General features: G+C 50.3%; 1 protein-coding gene across 2 annotated transcripts in view; it reads right to left on the bottom strand.

The window, feature by feature from the left end:
* Window positions 1-23,154, bottom strand: part of SGMS1 (sphingomyelin synthase 1) — a 282,666-nt gene that overhangs the window by 154,576 nt on the left and 104,936 nt on the right. The gene's annotated exons all lie outside the window — the stretch shown is intronic.

Here is a 23,154-nt window from a genome sequence, read left to right as displayed (position 1 = left end):
ATGGACTCTTTTTAGAGAGGAGAGAATGGTGAAAGCGGCTGAGAGCTCTCTGGGGACCGGCGGACATGGGATCTGGCACGGGGAGTACTCAGCAAACGCTGAAGGTCTGATTCCACAACAGACACCTGCTGGTTAGAAACTAAGGGGGGAGTTCCTTCTGGGACTCGTGTCCCAGGGAAGTGTGCTCACCTTGCACAGTCAAGCATCCAGGGGAAGAAATTATCCAAATTACACGGATAAGGCCGTGGTGGCTCTACACGTTCAGTTGAGACCGAGTACGGTAAGACAGGAACCTTCGCAGACATTAGCCCGGTGGCATACAGACAGATAACGGGAGGAGAGAGAACAGAAGGAGGTATCCTTCCCTTATGCGCAGTAATTCTGTTCAGCAACGCTCAGCCTGCTAAGGGTTTAGTGTTTACTATCGCTGACTTCCTCTCGAGAAAAACCGCAGTGGAGCTGGGGGCTCGAAGGGTACAAAGGAACGAGCGTAAGAGGCAAGGCTGAGAAAGGAAAAGATTCAAGTTCGTGAAACCCAGCAAGGCATGAACGCCCACTTTACAAGTTTGTATTTGAAGAGCCAATCCTTCCAGAGTTTACCATTTCCTCCTCGATCGGGGGGCGGGGGGGGGGGGCAGCCTGACAGATTGCGAGGGGGAGGCAGCCCCATAGGACAACAGTGCTGAGATTGGCTGCCGCTGTCCCCCATGGACGCAAGACACGGACACCACAGCGGACACGCTTGGCTGTGGGCAACTCGGTCCGAAACTCTGTAATTACATACAATTCAGTTTTTTCTTCTAGGAGGGGAAGATGATGCGTGATTAGACACGAATGATATGGAGAGACCATAAGACCACCAGATTAACTTAGTTATATTTTTCCGTTTTTATTACATTTTTCTATGAAAATTACACTTCATTAGAACAGTGAGAACCACTGAAATTTTTCTCATTCTCACTCATGAACAACAAACGCACATGAGACCTTAGTTTGAGACTACAAAACCCGAAGTACAGAGTTAGAACCTTCTTCTTAGCATCTAAGTCTCAACAAACACAGTTTAATTGAACAGTTTCTTTCTGTCCTCTGCTTGGAGAACAGCCTTTGCGGTCTCTCATGGGGGAGGGATTCAAGGGCGGGTTGTCGGGCCCCAGGCACCGCGTCAAGTTCACGGTGACCAGACGGTGCAACGTGCCCCTGCGGACACCACAGGCATCCTTCTGCTGGCGGCTGGCACCACCCTCTTCGCCAGAGAGAACAACGCAGGATTACACCCCGGGAAAGCCTTCATCTGCCCCTCGCTGCACAGCATCCCCACCGTTTCCAGATTTAAAGACTTCGCGCCAAGGGCGAACTGAACGCCTGCTCCCAGCCCCTCGTCCTCCACCCCTGCTTCAACATGCAGGACATCATGAGTCTCTTGGAAAGTCCCAGCTCTTTCTCTGAGCTGCTCGCCGGGGTGTAAAAGAAAACACAAACTATAAAAAAAAAAAAATCACCCATTCACTACCCTGCCTCTCAGAAGGCTTTGCTCATCCCTCTCTTCTAGAAGGTGCATTTAAATAGAGGAATTTGGAGGAACAGGTTCATCTGGAAGGAAAGGACAGGTTTACACACTGCAGCCCACTAAAATGTGGGCGAGGAAGGAGAGCATTTGGGGGGGGTGCAAACATTTTCAGAGAAATACAAGGTACTAGTCATTCCCAAAGGTGATAAAGAGCAAAAGCAACTGTACTCTCTGCAGCGGTGAGAGAAGTGAACGGTGACCACCTAGAGGCTAATCCCCGAAGACCTGAGTGTGACCTCATGCCCGCCACCGCTCCTCTCCCCTTCCCCAAAGAGGTGGCCAGTGCCTCCCGCAGAAGAAGGAGGAAAGAAAAGGTACTTCGTCCCTTCATTCAGCAAGTGCTTACTGCCCGGGACCACACAGATGTGCGAGCGGCTTCCCGGAAGGAGCTCGCAGTCCAGCCAGAAGGAAAACCCAAACCAGTACTGACATTCGTGGGTGGTCAGCGAGACCAAGGAGGTAAATAACATCAACGAACCCAAGCGCTTCCCCACCGCGGGCCAGGCGCCTTTCCTGGACATTTTATGGATCTCATTTTAATCCCGGAAACCAGCTGTCCGCCTGGCCAATGTCTTGTCCTTTTTTACCAATGGGAACGAGGGCATAAGGGACCCAGAAAAGGGTCCTGCAAACAAAAGTATCTCTTTATTCTAATTAAATCTTCAGATACCCTGGCCCCCTCCCCAAATATAAAATCTATCCCTATTTTCCCTTTAGAAGGCTGCCCAGAAGAGTGTCAGGAACCTACAACTTGTGCTGGGACATTCACAATTGGAAGAACCTTCTATCATCGCAGGTCCTGTTATCCACGGCCCTGCCCGCAGTGCCTGCCCTGCTTTACTGGAGCGGGGTCTGATTGTTACTAAAACTCTACCCACGTTTGTGCCAATATAAACTTCCTCCGATGTTCTTAATTGCAGCTCCCTAGGGTGCCTGGGTGGCTCAGTCGGTTGGGTGTCTTTGGCTCTGGTCATGATCTCACGGTTCCTGAGTTCAAGCCCCATGTCGGGCTCTCTGCTGACAGCTGGGAGCCTGGAGCCTGCTTCGGGTTTTGTGTCTCCCTCTCTCTCTCTGTCCTTTCCCTGCTCACACTCTCTCTCTCTCTCTCAAAAATAAGTAAACACTGGGGCGCCTGGGTGGTGCAGTCGGTTAAGCGTCCGACTTCAGCCAGGTCACGATCTCGCGGTCCGTGAGTTCGAGCCCCGCGTCAGGCTCTGGGCTGATGGCTCGGAGCCTGGAGCTTGTTTCCAATTCTGTGTCTCCCTCTCTCTGCCCCTCCCCCGTTCATGCTCTCTCTCTGTCCCAAAAATAAATAAAAAACGTTGAAAAAAAAAATTAAAAAAATAAATAAATAAGTAAACATTTAAAAAAATAAGGTGTGCTTGGGTAGCTCATTCGGTTAAATGTCTGACTTCAGCTCAGGTCATGATGTCACAGTTCGTAGGTTCGAGCCCCGCGTTGGGCTCTGTGCCGAAAGCTCGGAGCCTGGAGCCTGCTTCGGATTCTGGGTCCCCCTCTCGCTGCCCCTCCCTTGGTTGTACGCTCTGTGTGTGTGTGTGTGTCAAATATAAACATTAAAAATAATAATGCTAATAGTTACGGCTCCTTGCAGGCAAGAGCCACACTTTCTCTGTGCGCCTCCCACTCTCGGTACCCAGGGCAGACTTGGGTGATCGATCATCCACAAGATCCCACCATGTCTTCCCCTACCCATTCCATCAAATCAGACTCCTCCGATCAGTTCGCCCACCTCTACTCTCCACACTTAGTCATCGTTTTCAAAACTGGAGTCTTACCCACCGTCAGAAGCTTTATTCGTCGTGAGCTGTGTGATCCTGTGGGTCTCTAAGGTCCTTCCCTCCCCGGCTGCCCTCACTGTCCATCATGCCCATCGCCGGGCTTCGAAAGAACAATGGAAATAAACGTGTTTACAATAAGAGAGGAATTTTCCACATGGCCTTTTACTTACCAAAAACATTTTCTCAAAATACCACATGCGTACCCAATAAATTCTGGATTGAGACTTACTTTCACCTCACACTGTGTTATAATTTACCTTTCATTAAAGCCATCTTTACACAGTCTTATGTCACTACCAAAATATGGCTTAATTACAGAAGGATCAAAAGCTATAACCCTTTTTAATTTTTTTTTAATGTTTATTTATTTGGAGAGGGAGAGAGAGAGAGAGAGAGAGAGAGAGAGAGAGAGAGAGAGAGAATCCCAAGCACGCTCCACGCTGTCAATGCAGAGCCAGACTCGGGGGCTCAATCCCACAAACCATGAAGAGTCTGACACTCAACAGACTGAGCCACCCAGGCGCCCAGAAGCTGTAATCCTTTCTTACAACCGAAGGGATGTCTCATCTACTGTAGTCCCAAGTAGCATCCGTTTGAAACACTATCTCCCCAACCAGTCAGAAGGTCTCCTAAGCTTCGGTTACGTCATACTGAGATAGGGAAACCAGAGGGCCCCCTAAAAATCCGCTTTCTGCTCCTTCCCCTGCTTACATTCCTGCCAGGATCGGCACCCCGACGTCACACACGCTGCACGGTGCAAACAGTGCGTGTCCTCCCTGTAAGGGACACGGAGTCAATGACTGCTCTACAATAGATAATGTCCCAGGAAGGACCAGGAGAGAAGCCATCACAGGGCAATTCCAGACCACGGAGCTGGACGTCCGTCCCCACGCGGGGACCCTGGCTCCGAGGAGTAACACGCGGGCCCTCGCCTTTGTTCTGACCAGTTCCTGGATGCCACACCCCAAACAAAGACGAGACCCCTGCTCCTTCCAGAGTCTCCCAGGGGCTCCGTCTATACCGTCAGTAAACCCCTCTCGCTCCCCCCAGGCTCCAGGATGATTTCCGTCCTCATCCTGCACATCACGGATCCCCCGGGGCTGGTCCCGCAGGACGCTCTGGGTCCTCGGAAGGCCCCCCAGCATCCGCATCCCAAACACAGGGCACGCACGCCAGCAGCCCCATAGATGTTCCTTAAAAACTAATCCAAATGCCTTGCCTTTTGAACCCTGTTTCCTTTTAGATATTGCGAAGAATAAATATTTAGTGAAAATTCAAGGACCGCAGAACAATGAGAACTTTCTGACTTCCTTTTTACGTACTCTGAAGTCACATTAGGGCTTCCAGAGAAAACTCAGCGTGAAATGGCAAACCAAAGTACCACAACACACGCTGCCAGTCACCAAGGCGGTCTTTCCCGGTCCTAAAAGAGGAAAAATTTACTGAATACGAATAGAAGACGCCCCCAAAAGACATCCCAAATTCACTCCGACAGGGAAACAGATGAAATTCTTAAACCCAGTTCCAAAGCGCATCACTGGACACGCTCCTGGCCCAAAACCTACCGCTTTGCTCACACCTGACGCGAGCGGACACACGTCAGCGGACCCGCCCAGCCCCTCCTACTTCCGGGGGCTCCGCCACGTGACCCAGGCGCAGCCACACAGCCACCGCGGATTGGGCCTGCAGGAACACCTGATCGGAAGGCAGCCATTCACAGGCTGGCCGAGAACCTACGAGGACGGGGCCAGCCAATCGGATTCTCCGCCTCAAAATCGGGACTCCAGAAGCCCTAGGGGAAGCTGCCTGCCACCGTCGGGGTGAGAAGGCCCGGGAGAGTCAGGGCCAGCGACCGGGGGGCCCAGTCCGTCGTGGGAAGTGGGAGCTGAACCTGGGCCATTTCCTAACCCGGACTCTGGGGGAGCTACGCCTACATTCCCCCCTCCGGGTACCTTCCCTGAGGCAGCCCCACCCGGTTTTCCCCAAGAGGGAACCCCGGACAGCAACCTAGGTGAACCTTTATGTGGGGACCTACCATGTACACCTGTGGGTGAAGGATAACCACCTTATTAGTTTTTTAAGTTTATTTATTTTGAGAGGCCAAGAGAGCACAAGTGGGGGCGGGGGGGGGGCACAGAGAGAGAGAATCCGAAGCAGGTTGCACACTATCAGTGCAGAGCCAGACCCGGGGCTTGATCCCATCACCCCTGAGATCATGACCTGAACTGAAATTGGGTCGGATGTTTAACCGACTGAGCCACCCAGGCGTCCCTAAGCCACACTCCCTTAGATTGAACAGCTCACATGACTTAGCAAGAAGTCGGGGGCCACGTAATCCAGGAAGTGCGGCTTCCTTCTCCTCTGGACCCAAGGTTTCCTCAGCTAGAAAATGAGGCCAGTTCGCGGGAGGGGCTCTGCGTTCCTGTCTGCGCGTGCGCCCTGCGCACAGGTGGCACCTGGCCATCACCACACCCCTTTCAGACTAAGGATGACTCCTCATAAGGCATCTGGGGCAATGGCGGAAATGCTCTCGATTACCTGAGCTGTCCAACGACGGATTCTCATCCGATTCCATACGTAACTTTTTCTATAAAAGTTCCTAAAATGTGCCACTTTCCAGGCTGCCCCATTTTGGCTGTGTGTACGAAGAGTATTGGAATTTCTCGTGCCTCTCACGTTTGCAGTTGCTCTGGTTTTCATTTACAATGCAGTGCTACGATGCCCCACCTCTCCCGTAAACGATCTAAGAAGCAGAGGGAGCGTACTATCTGCTCAGTCATTAGACAAAATATTTAGATGAGAAATAGTGCTACCTTAACCATATTTTCAGTATCCCACTTGGGTGGGGTAGGGGTGGGGGTACCTGGTAACAAAACCAGACACGGTAAATGCAAATACCTGTCTCATATATTCTTGTCACATAGGTCTTAACAAATTAGAAGAGCGTTTGTCTCAGGGTCTAAAACTGTAAGCATTCAAGCAATGAAACTGCTCAAAAAGTATTTTTATTTTTGGTTTTTTCAACGTTTTTTATTTATTTTTGGGACAGAGAGAGACAGAGCATGAACGGGGGAGGGTCAGAGAGAGAGGGAGACACAGAATCGGAAACAGGCTCCAGGCTCCGAGCCATCAGCCCAGAGCCTGACGCGGGGCTCAAACTCACGGACCGCGAGATCGTGACCTGGCTGAAGTCGGACGCTTAACCGACTGAGCCACCCAGGCGCCCCTCAAAAAGTATTTTTAAAATGATGTCAGCAAGGGGGGGCCTGGGTGGCTCAGTCGATTAAGCATTTGACTCTTGGTTTCGGCTCAGGTCATGATCTCATGGTTCCTGAGATTGAGCCCTGCATTGAGCCGCATGCTGGGCTCTGCACTGACAGTGTGGGGCCGGCTTGGGATCCTCTCTCTCTCTCCCTCTCCCCGTCTCTCTCTCTCTCTCTTTCTCAAAATGAATAAACTGTTTTAAAAATGTCAGAAAAACTATTCAAGACTTTGAAAGGAGCAAAATACATCCCATTGTGCCCCTTCAACGGCACGCCAGACATCACCCAGTGGGCCTGCCGAGGGCCATCCAAGTCAACAGGGCACAAACCTTTGACCGACTCTCTTTCACAACCCTGTGAAACTCTGAGTAGTTCCAGATAATCTGACCTAGAGCAATGCACATAAGGTCTGATTTCTGCCTGGAAGAAAAGATAACCCCAAACGGTACACTGTACTGTTTTTCTAACTAGTTTTGTTATCCATTAATAAAATCATTTCAGTAATTCCTTTTTTCCATTTCTCAAATTTTCTTTTAATTCCCTCCTGCGTTAAATAAAACCAATGACATATGTTCGTTTACTATCTACATGAAACACATTTTTAGCTTTTTGAAAATTATTCTTCAGCAGTGACGATCCATTTTAAAAATCGCTCCATTATAGACCTCTAGAAAAGTATTCACAGCAACTGGTAACAATACGACCCACTAGGCTATGAATTAACTGGTCCATGCAATTTGGGAGCCAGATCCTCACAATTCATAGTGATACAGGTGGTAACATACAAACGTCAAGGCCATGACAGCAGTGTCATTCCCGGTACATCAGTACGTGACAACTGACGCAGAGCCTTGAACTCCAGTCACATAGATGCAGACCATGCATGCTCTTCTAAGAGAGATGATATAAACAAAATCCAAGTAAATGCATATAGCAGGTGGGGTGTGTGTGTGTGTGTGTGCGCGCGCGCAAAACCATAGCTAAAAATAGAGCTGTGCAATGAAGACAAGTAGAACACATAACCTAGGAGGTGAAGCAACCCCATTTATTCAGGAAAAAAGTGGTAATCTTGGTTCTAATCTGTTGCCCTTGTGCTTACATTTTCTGAGCTAAAGAGCTACACACCTAACTTAGCAAAGCAAGGCACATACGTGTAGGCAGGAGTTTCTAAATTCTCAGAACCTTTCAACTTCCCAAAACAGGGGTCTGGGGTTCTCTACCCATCACTTCGTATGACTTCTTTAAATAAGAACTACAGACATCAAGCGGAAAACAGGGCCAAATGTTTCCACTTTATAGAAACAGTGAGAAGAAGGTTAATTCTACCACTCATTTTTCTAAATACCACTCAATTTTCTAAACCAAAAATCAATAGTTTCTCAACATAAACTAACCTGATGCATGAAAATACATTACACTAAGTATTTACACAGTAGAAATCACAAATATTCCTGCAAGTAACAAGTCTCCCTACTAAGACTTAAAACAGGAATTTATTTATGTAATTTACGCCATGTGTTTTAAACACACTTTTCAAGGTGACCACAACGTGTTCAGGAAACCATTTAAAGTTACTGCACATGAAAACCTGGCCCTGTGGACACTGCATCCTTAGGTTTCGAGAACTCAGAAGGTTCATGTTACTTCCAGATCTATACCGACCAGGTACCGACTCAGGTACCCCCCTGACCAGGAAGATCTCCTCCTTCTCTTCAGTGCCTACTCTTCCCTTCCAGGATGCATCTGCCGAGCTCTCCACTCCCTGGATGTCAGTGGAATCTGACGGTCAAAGTGACAAGTGACAAAGTGACAAAGTGACAAGTCTCAGCAGAAGCCCCCCATGTGTTGGCGTCCTTAAACTCTTTAAAAGGAAGACCCTGTTTGAAATGACTTCTCCCAAACAGCTGAGGATTTGTCCCTTGGTTCCACACTGTGCTGTTCCAACTCAATGACACCACCCCCACCCCCACCCCCCGCCATGTCTCCCTTGAAAAGGTCAAAACTCACTCACTAGAACTCAAACACAGCTCGGTGAATTTGCCCGAAGCAACCTGCTAATGTGCAGAAATGTGCACATGTGCATTTTTTGAAATGTCTTTGAAAAAGTCTTTCCTGCCATCTCGGTGCCTCTGGGCGTGTGTGGGCGCGTGTGTTTAACCTGTGACACAGGAAGCCAGGTGAGATGCTAGCTCTCATCTCTGATTCGGTACTGAAATGATTTGCACTTACAATTATTCCAATTATTCTAACTATCCCAAATTATGAGCAAGAGTCGGGGTTGATTACTGTTGATTAAAAAATTGCCATGGGATGCAATGTAGTATAATGGTATGAGACAAGTTGAAAATTAAGACATGTAAATATGACGTCTAGTAGAAGACATCAGAAATAGGTGGGGGCATTCTTGGATGGCACAGTCATGGGGGTTCCTGCCGGCATTGGGCAAGTGGGGTCCAGAGAAGCCAGATGTTTTCAAGTATGTGGGACAGGCCCACATATGAGGTCCCGCCTTAAATAACAACCGTGAGCAACACGGAGGAATCTGGATTTCAGACCACAGGGTTTCTCATGAGCTGTGTGCCCTTTAATGACCTACGGTTAAGCCATTTAATTCCGGGCCTCCTGTTTCTCAAAGGTAAACTGGAAATATTACTATTCGCCTCACAGGGTTCTTTGTGTGATACCGTGGCGTGGGCTGGAAGGAACTGCCCACGTTCACATCCTGGCCCTACACCTGCAGACTGTGAACCCCGATGAATCCACTTACCCTCTCCAGTCTCCTCATCCATAAAATTTGGGCAAAAAAGTGGCAGAGTTTTGATGAGCAGGGGCTCAATGCACGTTAGCTATGTTATTATTAGAGCAGGGCTAATTAGCGATAGGTGTTCAACAGGCGCTCCCAACTCCACGGCCACCCACAACCAACAGGAGAACCAGGCACACACTTTCAAAAGCTCAGCAAGTACTCCCGTCTCCGATCACCGGTGACGAGAACCATTAGTAACAGACCAGCGGGGCCTACTCATTACTGATATTGACATTTCAGCAAATGGTCTCTCAAAACGAACCTGCAAACTAGTGTTCTGTCTTGTTTAAAAAAAAAAAAAAAAAAAAAAAAAAAGACATACAAATGGCATTGATTAACGAGGTGCAGTACGTACGTGCAGAGGTTTCCAGGTACGCCCCACAATATAATTAATAGTCTAGAGGATTAAATGGCAAAGCCCAGCTTCCAAACTCCAGGTTAAATGCAGAAACACCAAACAGCTACGACATGCCAGTACCCGTTTCTTCGGACATGCTCACACCCTGTAAGATTTAGCTTTGGGAAGATGCTGGATGTGTCTGCAAACAACCTTGCAGACGTGCAGAGCTATTAATGAGCTTACGGCCCGCCCTGCCAGAGGCTAACACGCATGAAGCTGGCAGAAAAATGTCCCATGGACTGGGAACACCCAAGTGCCGATGACAAACAGAGCAGCAACACAGTTCTCTGGTGGCAACAAATTGTAAACACCTCAGGAGCCTAAGCAGACAAAAGAGTGTCTCACTTTGCACAGACACTCGGCACATCTCCGGCGTTCGGAAGCATAAAGTCCCTCATCCACGGAGTGAGTGAACCCCATTCCAAGCCCATCGTGGTAGCTTAAGGTTCTGGGATTTTAACGGGGTGCTGGGTGCTCAGAGTCAGGATCGTGCTGTATCTGCCAAGGGAGGGACTTAATTAATGAGTAGACTGTACTTGCCAGAAATCACACGTGCTTGAAACACCTTCCTTTTAGGAGAAAATGGTTAAAGAGCTGCCTTGTATTTAATCGGCTCCGTTTCACAGTTGCTGTCAGGATGGAAACCATGTTAATCAAGCTGAATTCTAGAGGACATCTGGCCATGCACCCAACAGATGCTCAAATTCTGGCTCTCCCAAGCCCAAGAGCAAGCATCCCAAGATTTTCCACGGACACGTCCTTTGACGGAGAAGTTTTCTCTAGAGATATACTCAGGCATGTGTGCAATGACGAAGGGCATACCTCTGCGTATGGTTTGTAAAGCATAAATGGGGGGCGGGGGTTAAATACATCCAGTCATTCCATACACTGCAACTATGCAGCCAGTACAATGGATGGGGTAGACTTATGTGTGCTGATCCATAAGCACCTCCCAGGAGTGCCGCCCAGTGAAAAGTGCAAGGCATGGAACAGCGTGGACCCTGTACGCAGTCTGTGTTTGTATTTGCATAGCACGCATGGAAGAACCAAGAGAGCTGAAACCGGCTTGCGGAAGCAGGGGAGGCTTTTCACTTTCTAGATCCTTCTGTGTGGCGTAGGAAATTTTTGTGAGGCACGTGCGTATGTTTCATTTGCCAATAAAAAAAGAAACAACTTTTTTTAAGTAAAAGATAGACGTAGTAGTGACACATAGATAGGTAGATAGATAGACGGTCCCTATCTCCCAGTTTCCCTTTGATATGAACCCAACGTATTAGATGACAAGCATGACCAAGGCAGGCAGATTTTTAAAAACGAAGCAGCAATTACACTTCCTTGCTTCCCTACAAAACTGGTAACCACCTTTCCTAAACTCTACTGGAGGAGGCACATACGTTCCACAGATGCTTGCAGAAAACAGGCCCACAAAATGTCCGAAAAGTTTGTTTTTGTACTCTGCTATGAATAGTTCTTTAATGGCCCTAAATGTCCCGCCTCCTTACTGTCAAGCAGGTCACAGCACCAAACACAATGTCTAGCCTGAAGTAAACATCACAAAAAGCACTCTGCTGGTTGTCTGCTGCTCTCTCTCTCCCAGCTGAATGTCCGGGGGGGGGGGGGGGGGGGAGGCGGGGGAGGGGGGCTGGCGGAACTGCTCACCTCACCAGACATCGACGGAGCACCTACGTACTACACAGAATCACACCACACCCTCTGCCCTCCCACCGCCACCACCACTGTCTGGAAAAGCGGGGACCCGGGAGCACAGCACAAGCAAATGCCCCGGCTGGCCCAGTCCTCAACTAACTCAGGCCAACCCCATCGATATGGACAGGTGTCACCTCGCCCAAGAAGGACCAGGTGTGGCCACAGCAGCCACATGGCTCCTGGACCCCGGTTTCAAGGCAATCAGCCGCCCCCGGAACCTTCCTAGACCACATACCTGGTGATCACATGGCTTTCGGACAATAAAAACAGCTCCCTCCTGCCAGCACCGAGGCCCCCCCTCCATTCTGGAGCCGTGCAAGTGCATGACCTCAACTCAACCGCTCAGCCTCTCCGCTCCGGGAGGTCTCCATCTGCAAGTTGGTCCCCGTAATGCCACCTACCTCCAGCTCCCAGAGCCGCAGTGAGGATGGGGCAGGTAAGGCTCTCGGCACACGGGGCACTCTCCTGCGTGTCAGCTAGGGTCATCAATTACCACCACCTTCTCACACGGCCCTGTGGTGGCCTCCTCGCTGGTCTCCCTAATTCCACACTAGCTTCTTCTCAGGAGCCAAAGTGACCTTAAAGGTGGGGAAGGGTGAAGTCACCCTGGTTACCCCCCTCCTGCTTTGTCCCTCAACAGCGCCCTGCTGTTATCACAGAACCGAGTCCAGAAGCTTCAGCACCAGCCTCTCCAGGCTGCACCAACGATCATTAACTCTGGGTCCACCCCCACCACCAAGGTAGGGTAGAAGCCTCTGCCGGATGCCACCACTACTCCTTCGTTGAGCTTTTCACTCTTACGAACAGGAGGATGCCTGATAAGAGCCGTTCCTCGCTGGAGCGTGAGCGCCCCTCGCCACCACCCTGCCAGGAGCTGCGGGGCGACAGCTCAGACAACGGCCAACCGGCAAGCAACCCCCGACCCCACCTCTCCAAGCGTTACAGTCCGTGCAACCCGTAACCACGTGGATGCGGGGAACACGACGACCCAGCTCCAGGGCGGCCTCACGTGCAACTCCTCTGCACAAAGCTGAGGGGCGCCAGTGAGGTTCCGGAAGATAAACCGAAAGGTTACCGCATATCAAATTCCGCGTCCTTCCACTGACCGCTTCAGACCACATGATCCATCCACCTACCATCCAACACCGCTCAGCTTTTGCGCTCTCTCTCTCAAAATAATAAACTTAAAAAACAACAACAACAACAACAACAACAAGGAATATTCACAGTGTTGGGACGTCTGGGTAGCTCAGTCAGTTAAACATCTGACTCCTGATTTTGGCTCCGGTCATGATCCAGGGGCATGGAATCGAGCCCCATGGTGGGCTCCATGCTGAACACGGATACTGCTTGGAATTCGCTCTCTCCCTCCCTCTACCGGTCCCCTGTTCACATGTGCACATTCTCTCTCTCTCTCTCTCTCTCTCTCTCTCAAAATAATAAAAAAAAATTTTTTTTAATTAAAAAAAAATATATTCGTAGTAGTATACAATCACCACCATGACCACATCCGGACTTTTCTCTCATCCCAAACTGAAAGTCTGTAGCCTGGACTGGACAGGAACCACCCACCCTCTCCCCACAGCCCCTGGAAGCCGCATCCCACCTTCTGTGTCTGTGAATGTGTCTGCTCCAGGGACTCGCACAAGTGGAGGCAGACCGGATCTGTCCTTGTGTGACTGTCTCACTGCACCCCATTCTGTGTTCGAGCCCACTCACCTTGAGGCAGGTGGCAGCACTTCCTTCCTTTGTCAGGCTGAATAAGACTCGACCGTGTGTACGCATCACACTTGGTGTAACCACGCATCCACAGAGGGACACCTGGGTTGCCTCTACCTCTGGGCTGTTGTGAGAAACGCTACCATGAACTTGGGTGAGCAAAGCTCTCTGAAAGGGTCCGCTTTCAATTCTCAGGAGCATATTTTTCATTCCCGGAGGAACCACCAGACCTTTGTAGGAGAGGCTGCGCCCAATTCCCATCTCCACCAGGGTATAAGGTCCAATTTGTCCACAGCCTCATCAGCATTTACATTTTCTGGGCGTTATTGCTGTTCTTGTTTTTATAGTGGCCATCCTAATGGCAACCCTTTATTTTTCAAACTTTAAAACTGGTTAACTGAATTAAATTTTTGTCTCGCCTCTCACCTGTGCGGTCAGTTAAGGATGTTAGCAAACCTGCCTCTCGTGAGTACGCTAAATATTCATATTACGACAGGTAATTTTCATAGAGCAGCTAAGAGTAAAAAAAGAAAAACAAAAAACAGAAAACAAAACAACAACAACAAAACCACAACCAAAAAACCAAAAAGAGAGAACTCTTGACACAAAGTCACCCTGTATTCAAAATCTGAAAACGCCAGCTTCTGAGACTGGTACCGTGCCTTTTGTAAACCTCAGTTTACTGGTTAATGAACTCGAGCTCATAGATCACTCATCCATGAAACTCTCGTTTCTGGAAGCTGTCGGGAGAATCACATTCCAGCCTGCGCCTGGCACCCCATGAGCTCTCAAAGAATGACAGGTGACGAGGAGGTGGGGGAGGTGCTGCGTGACTACCGGAGCACCACGAAGAGGTAAATCACGGAAAGGTCCCACGTTCAGCACCGTCTCCGCGCAGAGCCTCTCCTCCGCGATGCAGGCGTCAGTGCGCCGTGCAATTTACACGCCTCCCCCGCAAGCCTCAAAGCTGTCGCTGAAGTGGTAACAAGAACTTGTCACACACTTCAAGTTATATTCAACCTAGTTAAAGCAGAAAGGTAGAGCACACTGTGAGCCGAGACTGTTTTCCTCTGTTCTCTCGGGGGAGAAAGAGTCAGCGTCAGATGCCTGTCTCTCAGACGTGTGGCTCTGCCTAAGTCACGCCCCGTCGGAAAGAAACAGCTCGCTCTGCTGAGGCCTCGCTGGGGCCCCTTCACTTGGCTCCTTCATCTGGCATCTCGTGTGCATTCACGGAACGTGAGGGGAAGACAGAAATCTTTTACCCAAACTCCCCCCCAAGTAACTGCTGCCGGTCAGCTCTGTTTCTATGGACTTACCAGGGAAGTATAAAGCACTTGGGAACCCGAAGCCGACTTCACAGCGAAGCAAATCAAATACATGGAAGTGGACTTAAAAATAAAAGTTAAATGAGGGGCGCCTGGGTGGCTCAGTCGGTGAAGCGTTGGACTTCGGCTCGGGTCATGATCTCACGGTCTGTGGGTTCGAGCCTCGCGTCGGGCTCTGTGCTGGCAGCTGGGAGCCTGGACCCTGCTTCGGATTCTGTGACTCCCTCTCTCTCTGCCCCTCCCCTGCTCACTCTCTGTGTCTCTTTCTCAAGACATAAATAAACATTAAAAAAAAAAAAAAAGTGAAAGTAAAAGGATGCTAATGCACCATTGAAAATACCTGTAGACGGGCGCCTGGGTGGCAGAGGTGGTTAAGCATCTGACTCCCGGTTTGGGCTCAGGTCATGATCTCACCGCTTGCGAGTTCGAGCCCCACATCAGGGTCTGCGGTGGCAGTGTGGAGCCTGCTTGGGATTCTCTCTCTCTCTCTCTCTCTCTCTCTCTCTCCTTCTCAAAATAAATAAATAAAACTTAAAAAGATTTTTTTTAAACTTAAAAAAAGAAACAACACTTGTAAGCCCTTACGTGTATGTGTGTACCGGGTGATTTTCTGAGCACTTTACAGTTACGAACACCTTTGATCTCATAGGGCTTCTGATTTGGATCCCGATGGCATTACAATGCATTTCAAGTACTCCTTAAAATTTTGACGCACAGAGGGGCGCCTGGGTGGCGCAGTCGGTTAAGCGTCCGACTTCAGCCAGGTCACGATCTCGCGGTCCGTGAGTTCGAGCCCCGCGTCAGGCTCTGGGCTGATGGCTTGGAGCCTGGAGCCTGTTTCCGATTCTGTGTCTCCCTCTTTCTCTGCCCCTCCCCCGTTCATGCTCTGTCTCTCTCTGTCCCAAAAATAAATAAAAAACGTTGAAAAAAAAAATTAAAAAAAAAAAAATTTCGACGCACAGAGAAACATTCACGTAAAATTAACACTCCACAACTTTAATTATGTCACGGGCTTCAGGTTTCTAGACTGTCTGCATCTCTCCAGCTTGGCTAACGTCAGCTCACGCTAACTAACCTCCTTCTCCGGGGAACCCAAAGAAGTGGCTAGAAAAACGGGGAGGCCCTGGAAAAGGCCTCTTTTGAGGTTAAGTAGTCCAGGTTTCACCAGAAAATTGTTTTTTTTTTTTAATTTATTTTTGGGACAGAGAGAGACAGAGCATGAACGGGGGAGGGGCAGAGAGAGAGGGAGACACAGAATCGGAAACAGGCTCCAGGCTCCGAGCCATCAGCCCAGAGCCCGACGCAGGGCTCGAACTCACGGACCGCGATATCGTGACCTGGCTGAAGTCGGACGCTTAACCGACTGCGCCACCCAGGCGCCCCCAGAAAATTGTTTCAACCACTGTTATGTCAAAATCCTTTCAATTGCTTTCTAACTTCAATAAGGAAGGTGAACGGGTATGTCACATTTTATCTTTCATTGGTCCATTGTCCGAAGAGCTCTTTCTTTAATGGGTTCTAGGATAGCCCCCAGGGTGATGCTGACCAGTTTGACCAGTTGTTTCAGAGAATATCCTTCCCGTGGGGTGTCTCTGGGTTTCTTCAGGATCACAGTCAAATGCCGCACTCTTGGCTGGGGTGTGACACGAGAGCATCACATCCAGGGACACAGGCCACTCACCATCCCTTACTGGAGATGTTAACTTTGATCCCTCATTTGGGATGTTGCCCAGGTTCCACACTGAACTGATACTTGCTAAATCAATTATTAAATTTGTGGGGAGAACAGTGACATACTTTGATTTCAGAAACTGACTTATGCAACGGATTGGTTAATAAATACCTGCTGAGCACCTGTTCCTTGCCAGGCGCTATGGCGATACTGGAGATTCCACAGTGGGAAGACAGACATCCCTGCCCTTGAGGCTTACGAAAGGCAAGCCACGGCCAGTAAGTAAAGATATTCTTTGTGCTCTGGTGACAAGTGCTTCCAAGGAAACAAAGCAAAGATAGGCACAGGGAGGGCTGCTGCTGGGATCTCAGTCCTCTACCTACCCAACACGCTGCAGGAGCGATCTTCCCAAAGCAGAAACTGTACCTCGTCGCTCCCTGCTTAAAACACAAAGAGTACGTCAAGCCTTCTCTGCAGACATCCAGGGACTTCACAGGTACCCCACCCTTGCCACATTCATGTCTTCTCTTCCTCCCTTGTGACCTGTGCTCTGGCAGTGACGCCTGTGCTTCCCCCCAGACGTGCCCTGCCGAGGCCCCTCCTGCGCCCCTGCTCGCGCTTCGGGGAGCTCCTCTCCCTCGTCCATCACGGCACCTCCCAAGATGCGCCTTCAATGCTGAGGATGGGACGGAGGGAAGGAATCCCGCCTACAAACCCTACCATTCTAACACAGATGGAAACAGCGTCCGAAATTATCTGAAAATTAAGTAGCAGCTATTTACAATTCCATGTTTTATACATCATTTTTATACAAAATTTTGTATTGTATGACAAAGGTACTTGGTTATGTTTTTTCAAATTATCCTAGGCAGAGCACTTAATCAAACATGTTTGATTTTTTTCCCTCTTTTCTGGGTTAATTAAGGAAATTAATTTGCAGAGGTAATTCCACGATTCACACACAGGATGAGAGAAATTAGCAGGCATTTCTTGAGCTAAAACAGCTTGTAACTGAACATCATGAATAGGTGAATGCCCACAACCAAATAGCACAGAATTTCACCTGCACAGATCCAGGGAAGCCTGGTGCAGTGTAACTCAACAAGCTGTTTGTGAGACCTCATGAGGGCGTCGGGGAGGCTCGGGCACTGAAGCGTCCGACTTCGGCTCAGGTCACGATCTCACGGTTTGTGAGTTCGAGTCCCGCGTCGGGCTCTGTGCTGACAGCTGGGAGCCTGGAGCCTACTTTGGATTCTGTGTCTCCCTCTCTCTCTGCCCCTCCCCCGCTCATGCTCGCTCTCTCTCTCTCTCTCTCTCTCTCTCAAAAATAAATAAACATTAAAAAAATTATTCTAAAATCTGTGAGACGCTCTGTCCTGCATCTGGTGCCACAGGAGTTTCTGAAAAAGGCTGAAATAGGAACCCTGCTTTCAAAGAGGTCAGAGGATGTGGTGAGATGTTCAAACCTATGGTACCACTAGAAGCTTAACCAAAAAAAATCTTAGGACTAATTTTTTAGGTAATTACACATAAGTACATAAACAATTACAATTTTAAGCACGAGTATTTAGTGAAATTAAAAGCACACGTTTTGCTTCATCATCCATTTCTGCTGGATGTACGTACGTACGTTTCCTCCGGGAAGGGAGGAATTGGGCTATGGGGTTTTCTCAAATTTGTTTCTTGGGGCAGAGGGCTTGCTTTGGGGACAGAGACTGTGTCTTTATTTTGCAGAACTAAATACGAGAGTTAGAAATGCCTGACTCCGCCGGCGGCCATGACTGAGCAGAACTGCGCACCTGGGCAATCTTCTCCGCTGCCCGTGAAAGATGACTCTGAACTTCCAACTCCGGCTGCCCACACACACAGATGACTTACCAACGAGGAAAGGAAAAGGAAGCCCGGCCAGCAGGAGTGGCTGGGAAGGAACGCTGCAGGCCCAGGAGCACCCCTAGTCCCCAGGGGGGTGAGGGGACAGCCCCCACTGAAGACTTGCTTCCTGCTTCTCCCTCCACAACAGAGAGGCGATCACACTCTGTAGACCGACCCACCTCCGGCCCTTTCCACCCGGAAGGTTTAGTCCTTTGGGCCTGACCAGAGCCACAGCTGTCTGCCCACATTTCACACTGCACATCTGCCTAAGGAGCGGTTTCCAAAGTCACTAAAATTCTGGGATTCTGCTACTTCATACTGGGCGCATACAAAATTTTGTCACCTGAGAACTCTAGGGCAGGAGGAAAAGAAGAAGAAAAATGTCTTTCAATCTCCAGATCCTTGACTTTAAGTGTATCCCGGGAGATGCCCTCGAGACGTCACAAGCTTTTCCTAAGTAAGCGACCAAGATGCAACCATATAAACACGTGTCGACTTCGTGGCCTTAACAACAGCTCCCGAGAGCAGGTTGATTTGGCACAGGTGTGAAAATGAACTTATCATCCAAGTAAGACTCTCAGCACAAATCAGTTTCTCCCACGATAATACAGACAGACCCGCAAACAGGTAAGTCCAACCTGAAATAAAACAAACTCAAGCACCAGTACGAAGTCATGACCCATACAAACGATGGCCGCCAGAGAAATTTTTCAAGATTTCACAGAATCCTGGGAGAGAACCACCCCCCACTGCCCCGGCCCCAGCTGAATTGGGAAACGCCACCGGCTGAATTGGGAAAAGCCACCTTACTGGGAATGACAGTCCCGTATTCCTCCCAGAGGTGTGAATCCCCCTTGTGACGTCTGCGGAAAGCACGGCCCTCTGTGTAAAACTTGTAGATGCTCATCTGCCTCTGTTACTGACAGGGAAATGATTAGCGACCGCCCCGGCAGGGTGGGGAAATGAACTTGCGGGCTTGTGTGAAAACAACCAAACGCTGTTTTTCCAGAACAGCTAAGAACACGCTGTCCTAAGTGCAGTCGAGTGAAACGTTCTTTCCTGGTTCCCAGCCCTCAGAGGAGGAAAGAACAAAGCTGCTGGCTTGGCCACCAATGAACAGAGCCTGGGGGTCACCTCCGTGTGCAAACACTGTTCCACGGTCACTGTCCCTCTGACAGCCGGGACTGACCGAGGCCACAGAGACGCTGAGGCCGGAGGGCTGTCAGGATATACTGACCGTGTTGCTGCTGTACGTATTTATCACAGCAGGTTATGAAGGTCTTATGGGTTTTACAAAGAAAGAAAGAAAGAAAGAAAGAAAGAAAGAAAGGAAGGAAGGAAGGAAGGAAGGAAGGAAGGAAGGAAGGAAGGAAGGAAGGAAGGAAGGAAGGAAGGAAGGAAGAAAGAAAGAAAGAAAGAAAGAAAGAAAGAAAGAAAGAAAGAAAGAAAGAAAGAAAGAAAGAAAGCAGGCCAAGAAAGCTGAGTAAGTTACACCAACACTACACTGTTTTGTAACTCGACATCCTCTCGTGGTCCTGGGAACCCAGAAGCACGTTCTATCTTCTCTGATTAAGGAAGATTCTGAATGAGATGGCCCATCTGAACACTGACCATCTTTCCTGTCTAGAAATCAGGACACAACCTGACAAGCCGAAACACGTATCTGGAATCCCCCAGGCAGAATTTTGCAACCAAGGACAGGCTCACAAAATCCCGCTGTGTCACCACCCTGCCCACCTCACAGGATTCCCAGGCCCCGCCTCTGGAGACCTGACTCAGCAAGCCTGGGTGGTGCCTGAGAATCTCGACTTAACAAGCACCCCAAGGAGATCCTTACGCTCGGGCAAGTTTGGGGAACACCGGATTGGGCCAAGGATACCCTGTAACACCTCAGTCTCTTTAAGGCAGTTTTACCTTTAAATCCCACTTGGCAAGAGTATCAAGTACGGTAGCTTATAAATGGTGGCAACGATGAGTGTTTGTCTTCTCCTAACCCCTCAAATAATAATGCAATTTTGGTAATGCCCATTTTAAAGGAAGGGGTTACGTGACTTGTGCACGGTTATGCAACCAGTGGGTGACGGGGCAGGAGGCGGGGTGTTCAGGCTCCAGCGGCTACACTGGAAACCACTCCCTATCACTGCCGGCTGTTCCACAGCATAGACCCTGCTCCTCTGTCACAAGGGATGGCAGCTGATTTACTCCCCAAGACTCAAAAAGATTTAGAAAAACATTTCTGAACTATTAGTCCTTTCAAATTACAGGCTGTGCGGAGACCCAGAGATCCACCAACGTCTCTCAGAGGCGGTTTTTGTCCCATTTCTCTTCCTGGGAGTCTTGATCTCAGCCTCCACACCTGTCCCAAAAAGGATAAAAGAGGCCAAAGGGCCACCGACCCTCCGAGAAAAACTAGTAAGCAGCTTCAAGACTCTGCAGCGTGCTGAGCTTCAGCCCCTAGATCTGAACAATATATCAGATGGAGAGCTAGAGGTTTCCAACTCACTAGTAAAGCACAAAAAAATATGTGATATTCAAACACTTTCATGGTTGCTTTTTTTTAATCATATCTAACCTAACACTGAATTAAAAAAAAAAAAAAAAATATATATATATATATATATATATATATATATATATATATATATAACTTATCCAACGTTTCTATTCGTCCTGCCCGAAAAAAAAAAAAAAAAAAAAAAAAAGTCATGCGATGTCAAATGAACAGTACGGTGTCCCCAGAGCCCTCCTCTTCTCCTCTTTCTAGTCTCAGGTTAACTGCAAGTCGATCAAGTTTGGGAAGAGTACAAAAACCAGAACGCAAATCAAAGTCACCATTCATTCATCGAGTTCTTACTGAGGGCCTTCATATGCAGGCCGCATTGCAGGTGCCATGGACACATCCAGAACGGACCCGGTGAAAGCCCTCCAGAAGCTCACATCCTCCCAGAGGGCAAACACTAAGAAAACGACAGTCAGTCTGCCAGCCTGCACGGCCCAGCGAGCCAAACAGCAGGGGCGGGACAGGGGTGGCTGCCGTGGTCCCACACGTGGCCCCAGGTAAGGGGCCCTCTGAGCAGAGCCCTGAGGGAGATGGGGAGCAAAGCCACACAAGATCCAGGGGGACCGTACCCCCAAAGGGCAAGGAGAGTGTCCTGCATCCAAACCACAAATCCCCCTGGTTTCCTCTCTGCCCAGATGCCTTCACCCTTCTCCCGGCCTCTCCGCAGCCCCATCCAGTCAATCGGGGGGGGGGTCCCGTGGACGCACCTCCTTCATATCCATGTCTGGTCACACCTGAGCAGCACACGGCCTTGGCATCATCACAAGCCTGGATGACTGCAGAAGCTGAACGCCCGTCTCCCCACGTCCTTTCGGCTCCAGACCCCACGTCTATTCAGTAGGAAGCCACAGTCCTCTTTATAAAAGGCACATGGAGCCGTATCCCGGCCTTCTCTAAACAGCTCCATGCTTCCCACTGCTCTGCAGTGAAATGTGGACCCTCCACGTCCAGGCCCGCTTACCTCCCTAATCATCCCCACCCCTCAGTCCCAGAGGCTCGCTAGCCTTCTTCCAGCCTCTCCAACAAACCTAGCTCCTTTCTGCCCTGGGGTCTTTGCGGGGGTCCCTTCCCCATCCCCCCAGCATACCCTCCCTGTCACCCTGCAGACCTCCAGCTAACAGTCACTGCCAGGTGCCATTCCGACCCCCACCCTGCAGCCCCTACAGCACGCACCTCCCACACCCGCACTTCCCGAGGTTAAAACACCGCTCCCGCGAGTCAACATCTGTCCTGCCCCCGGGAAGCTCCCGACCAACCCCGGCCGTCTCCACGGCGGCAAGGACCACATCAGGCGAACTCACTTTTGCAGCCGGTGCCCTAAAAACAGCAGAGCTCAAGAACTACGTGGGAGGACGCCCCACAGACGGAGGCGTTACTCTCACGGGCCCCCAAGTAACGGACCTCACTGTGCAACCGCACCACGGGCTGAGCCCACGTGGTCGGGGGTGGAGAAGGGACGCGCCCGCTCATGAGCCACAAGCAGATGTCAGCCTCCAGATCCCCGCAGAGCCTGTTAACCGGCACACGGTGTTACCGTACCAGGTGCACCACGCGGCTGAGGAGCCCAAGCCCGGCTCGCAGGCCCAGACAGAGGCAACCAGTGGCCCCAGGTCACTTGGCCACCGGTCAGGGCACCCCCCCTCGCAGGTGCCCTCGGGGACACCCCCGGGCCCAGGCTCCGCGTCAAGCTGTCCTAAGGAACTCTGTGATGTCACGAAGACGCTAAGGCGGCTTCTGCAGAGGAGCCGAAGCCAAACGGAAGGACCCCGTCGCCGTCCTCGCAGCTGCACCGGCTCTGGGCCCACACAGGCGGCCCTTCTGGGTGGCGGGAGCCCTCCAGCACCAAGGCCCCAGGCCCAGGTACGCGGCGGGTGGCCCGACGCTTCTCCACGGAGCCCCGCTCGCCCTGAGTGGCCATCAACAGAGGTTTGCGCGCACAATGGCTCCTGTACGAGAGGGAGGGGCCGTGGGAGTCACCTGTCACCTGTCCCCAACTCAGTTTACTGCAGAATCCGAATACCTGCCACTCCCCCCAAAAACCAGCGAACGGCCACGAGCCTGCCACAATGACCCCGCTCACCGGCCACCAGTCGTGTGTGCTCAGCGCTCATCTGGAGAGACAGCCTGACGTGGCCTCGTGCCAGCCCCAGGGGCTTTGAGCCCAACACGCTAACAGCCCAGAGCAGCTGTGCCCAGGAGAACTTCTGTTCTGACCGGGGCTCCTGCAGCCCACAACAGGGCCCTTCGGGGGTGACCCCCGCTCCCCACCCCAGCCACGCAGCCACGGCACCCGGCTACCTCAGGCTTCATCCCCGAGGGTGCTCTGCAGAGATGCTCTACTTAAGGCCAGTCGGCAGGCCTAGTCGGTCAAGTATGTGGCTCTTGGCCCTGGGGGTGTGAGTTCGAGCTCCATGTCGGGTGGAGAGTTTCTTAAATAAATAAACCAGTCACTCATCCTGTG

This window comes from Neofelis nebulosa, chromosome 13 (genome assembly GCF_028018385.1).
Source record: "Neofelis nebulosa isolate mNeoNeb1 chromosome 13, mNeoNeb1.pri, whole genome shotgun sequence".
In the NCBI taxonomy this organism is placed as follows: domain Eukaryota; kingdom Metazoa; phylum Chordata; class Mammalia; order Carnivora; family Felidae; genus Neofelis; species Neofelis nebulosa.
Note: the sequence above shows the minus strand (reverse complement) of the source record. Positions and strands in the feature narration are given on the sequence as shown.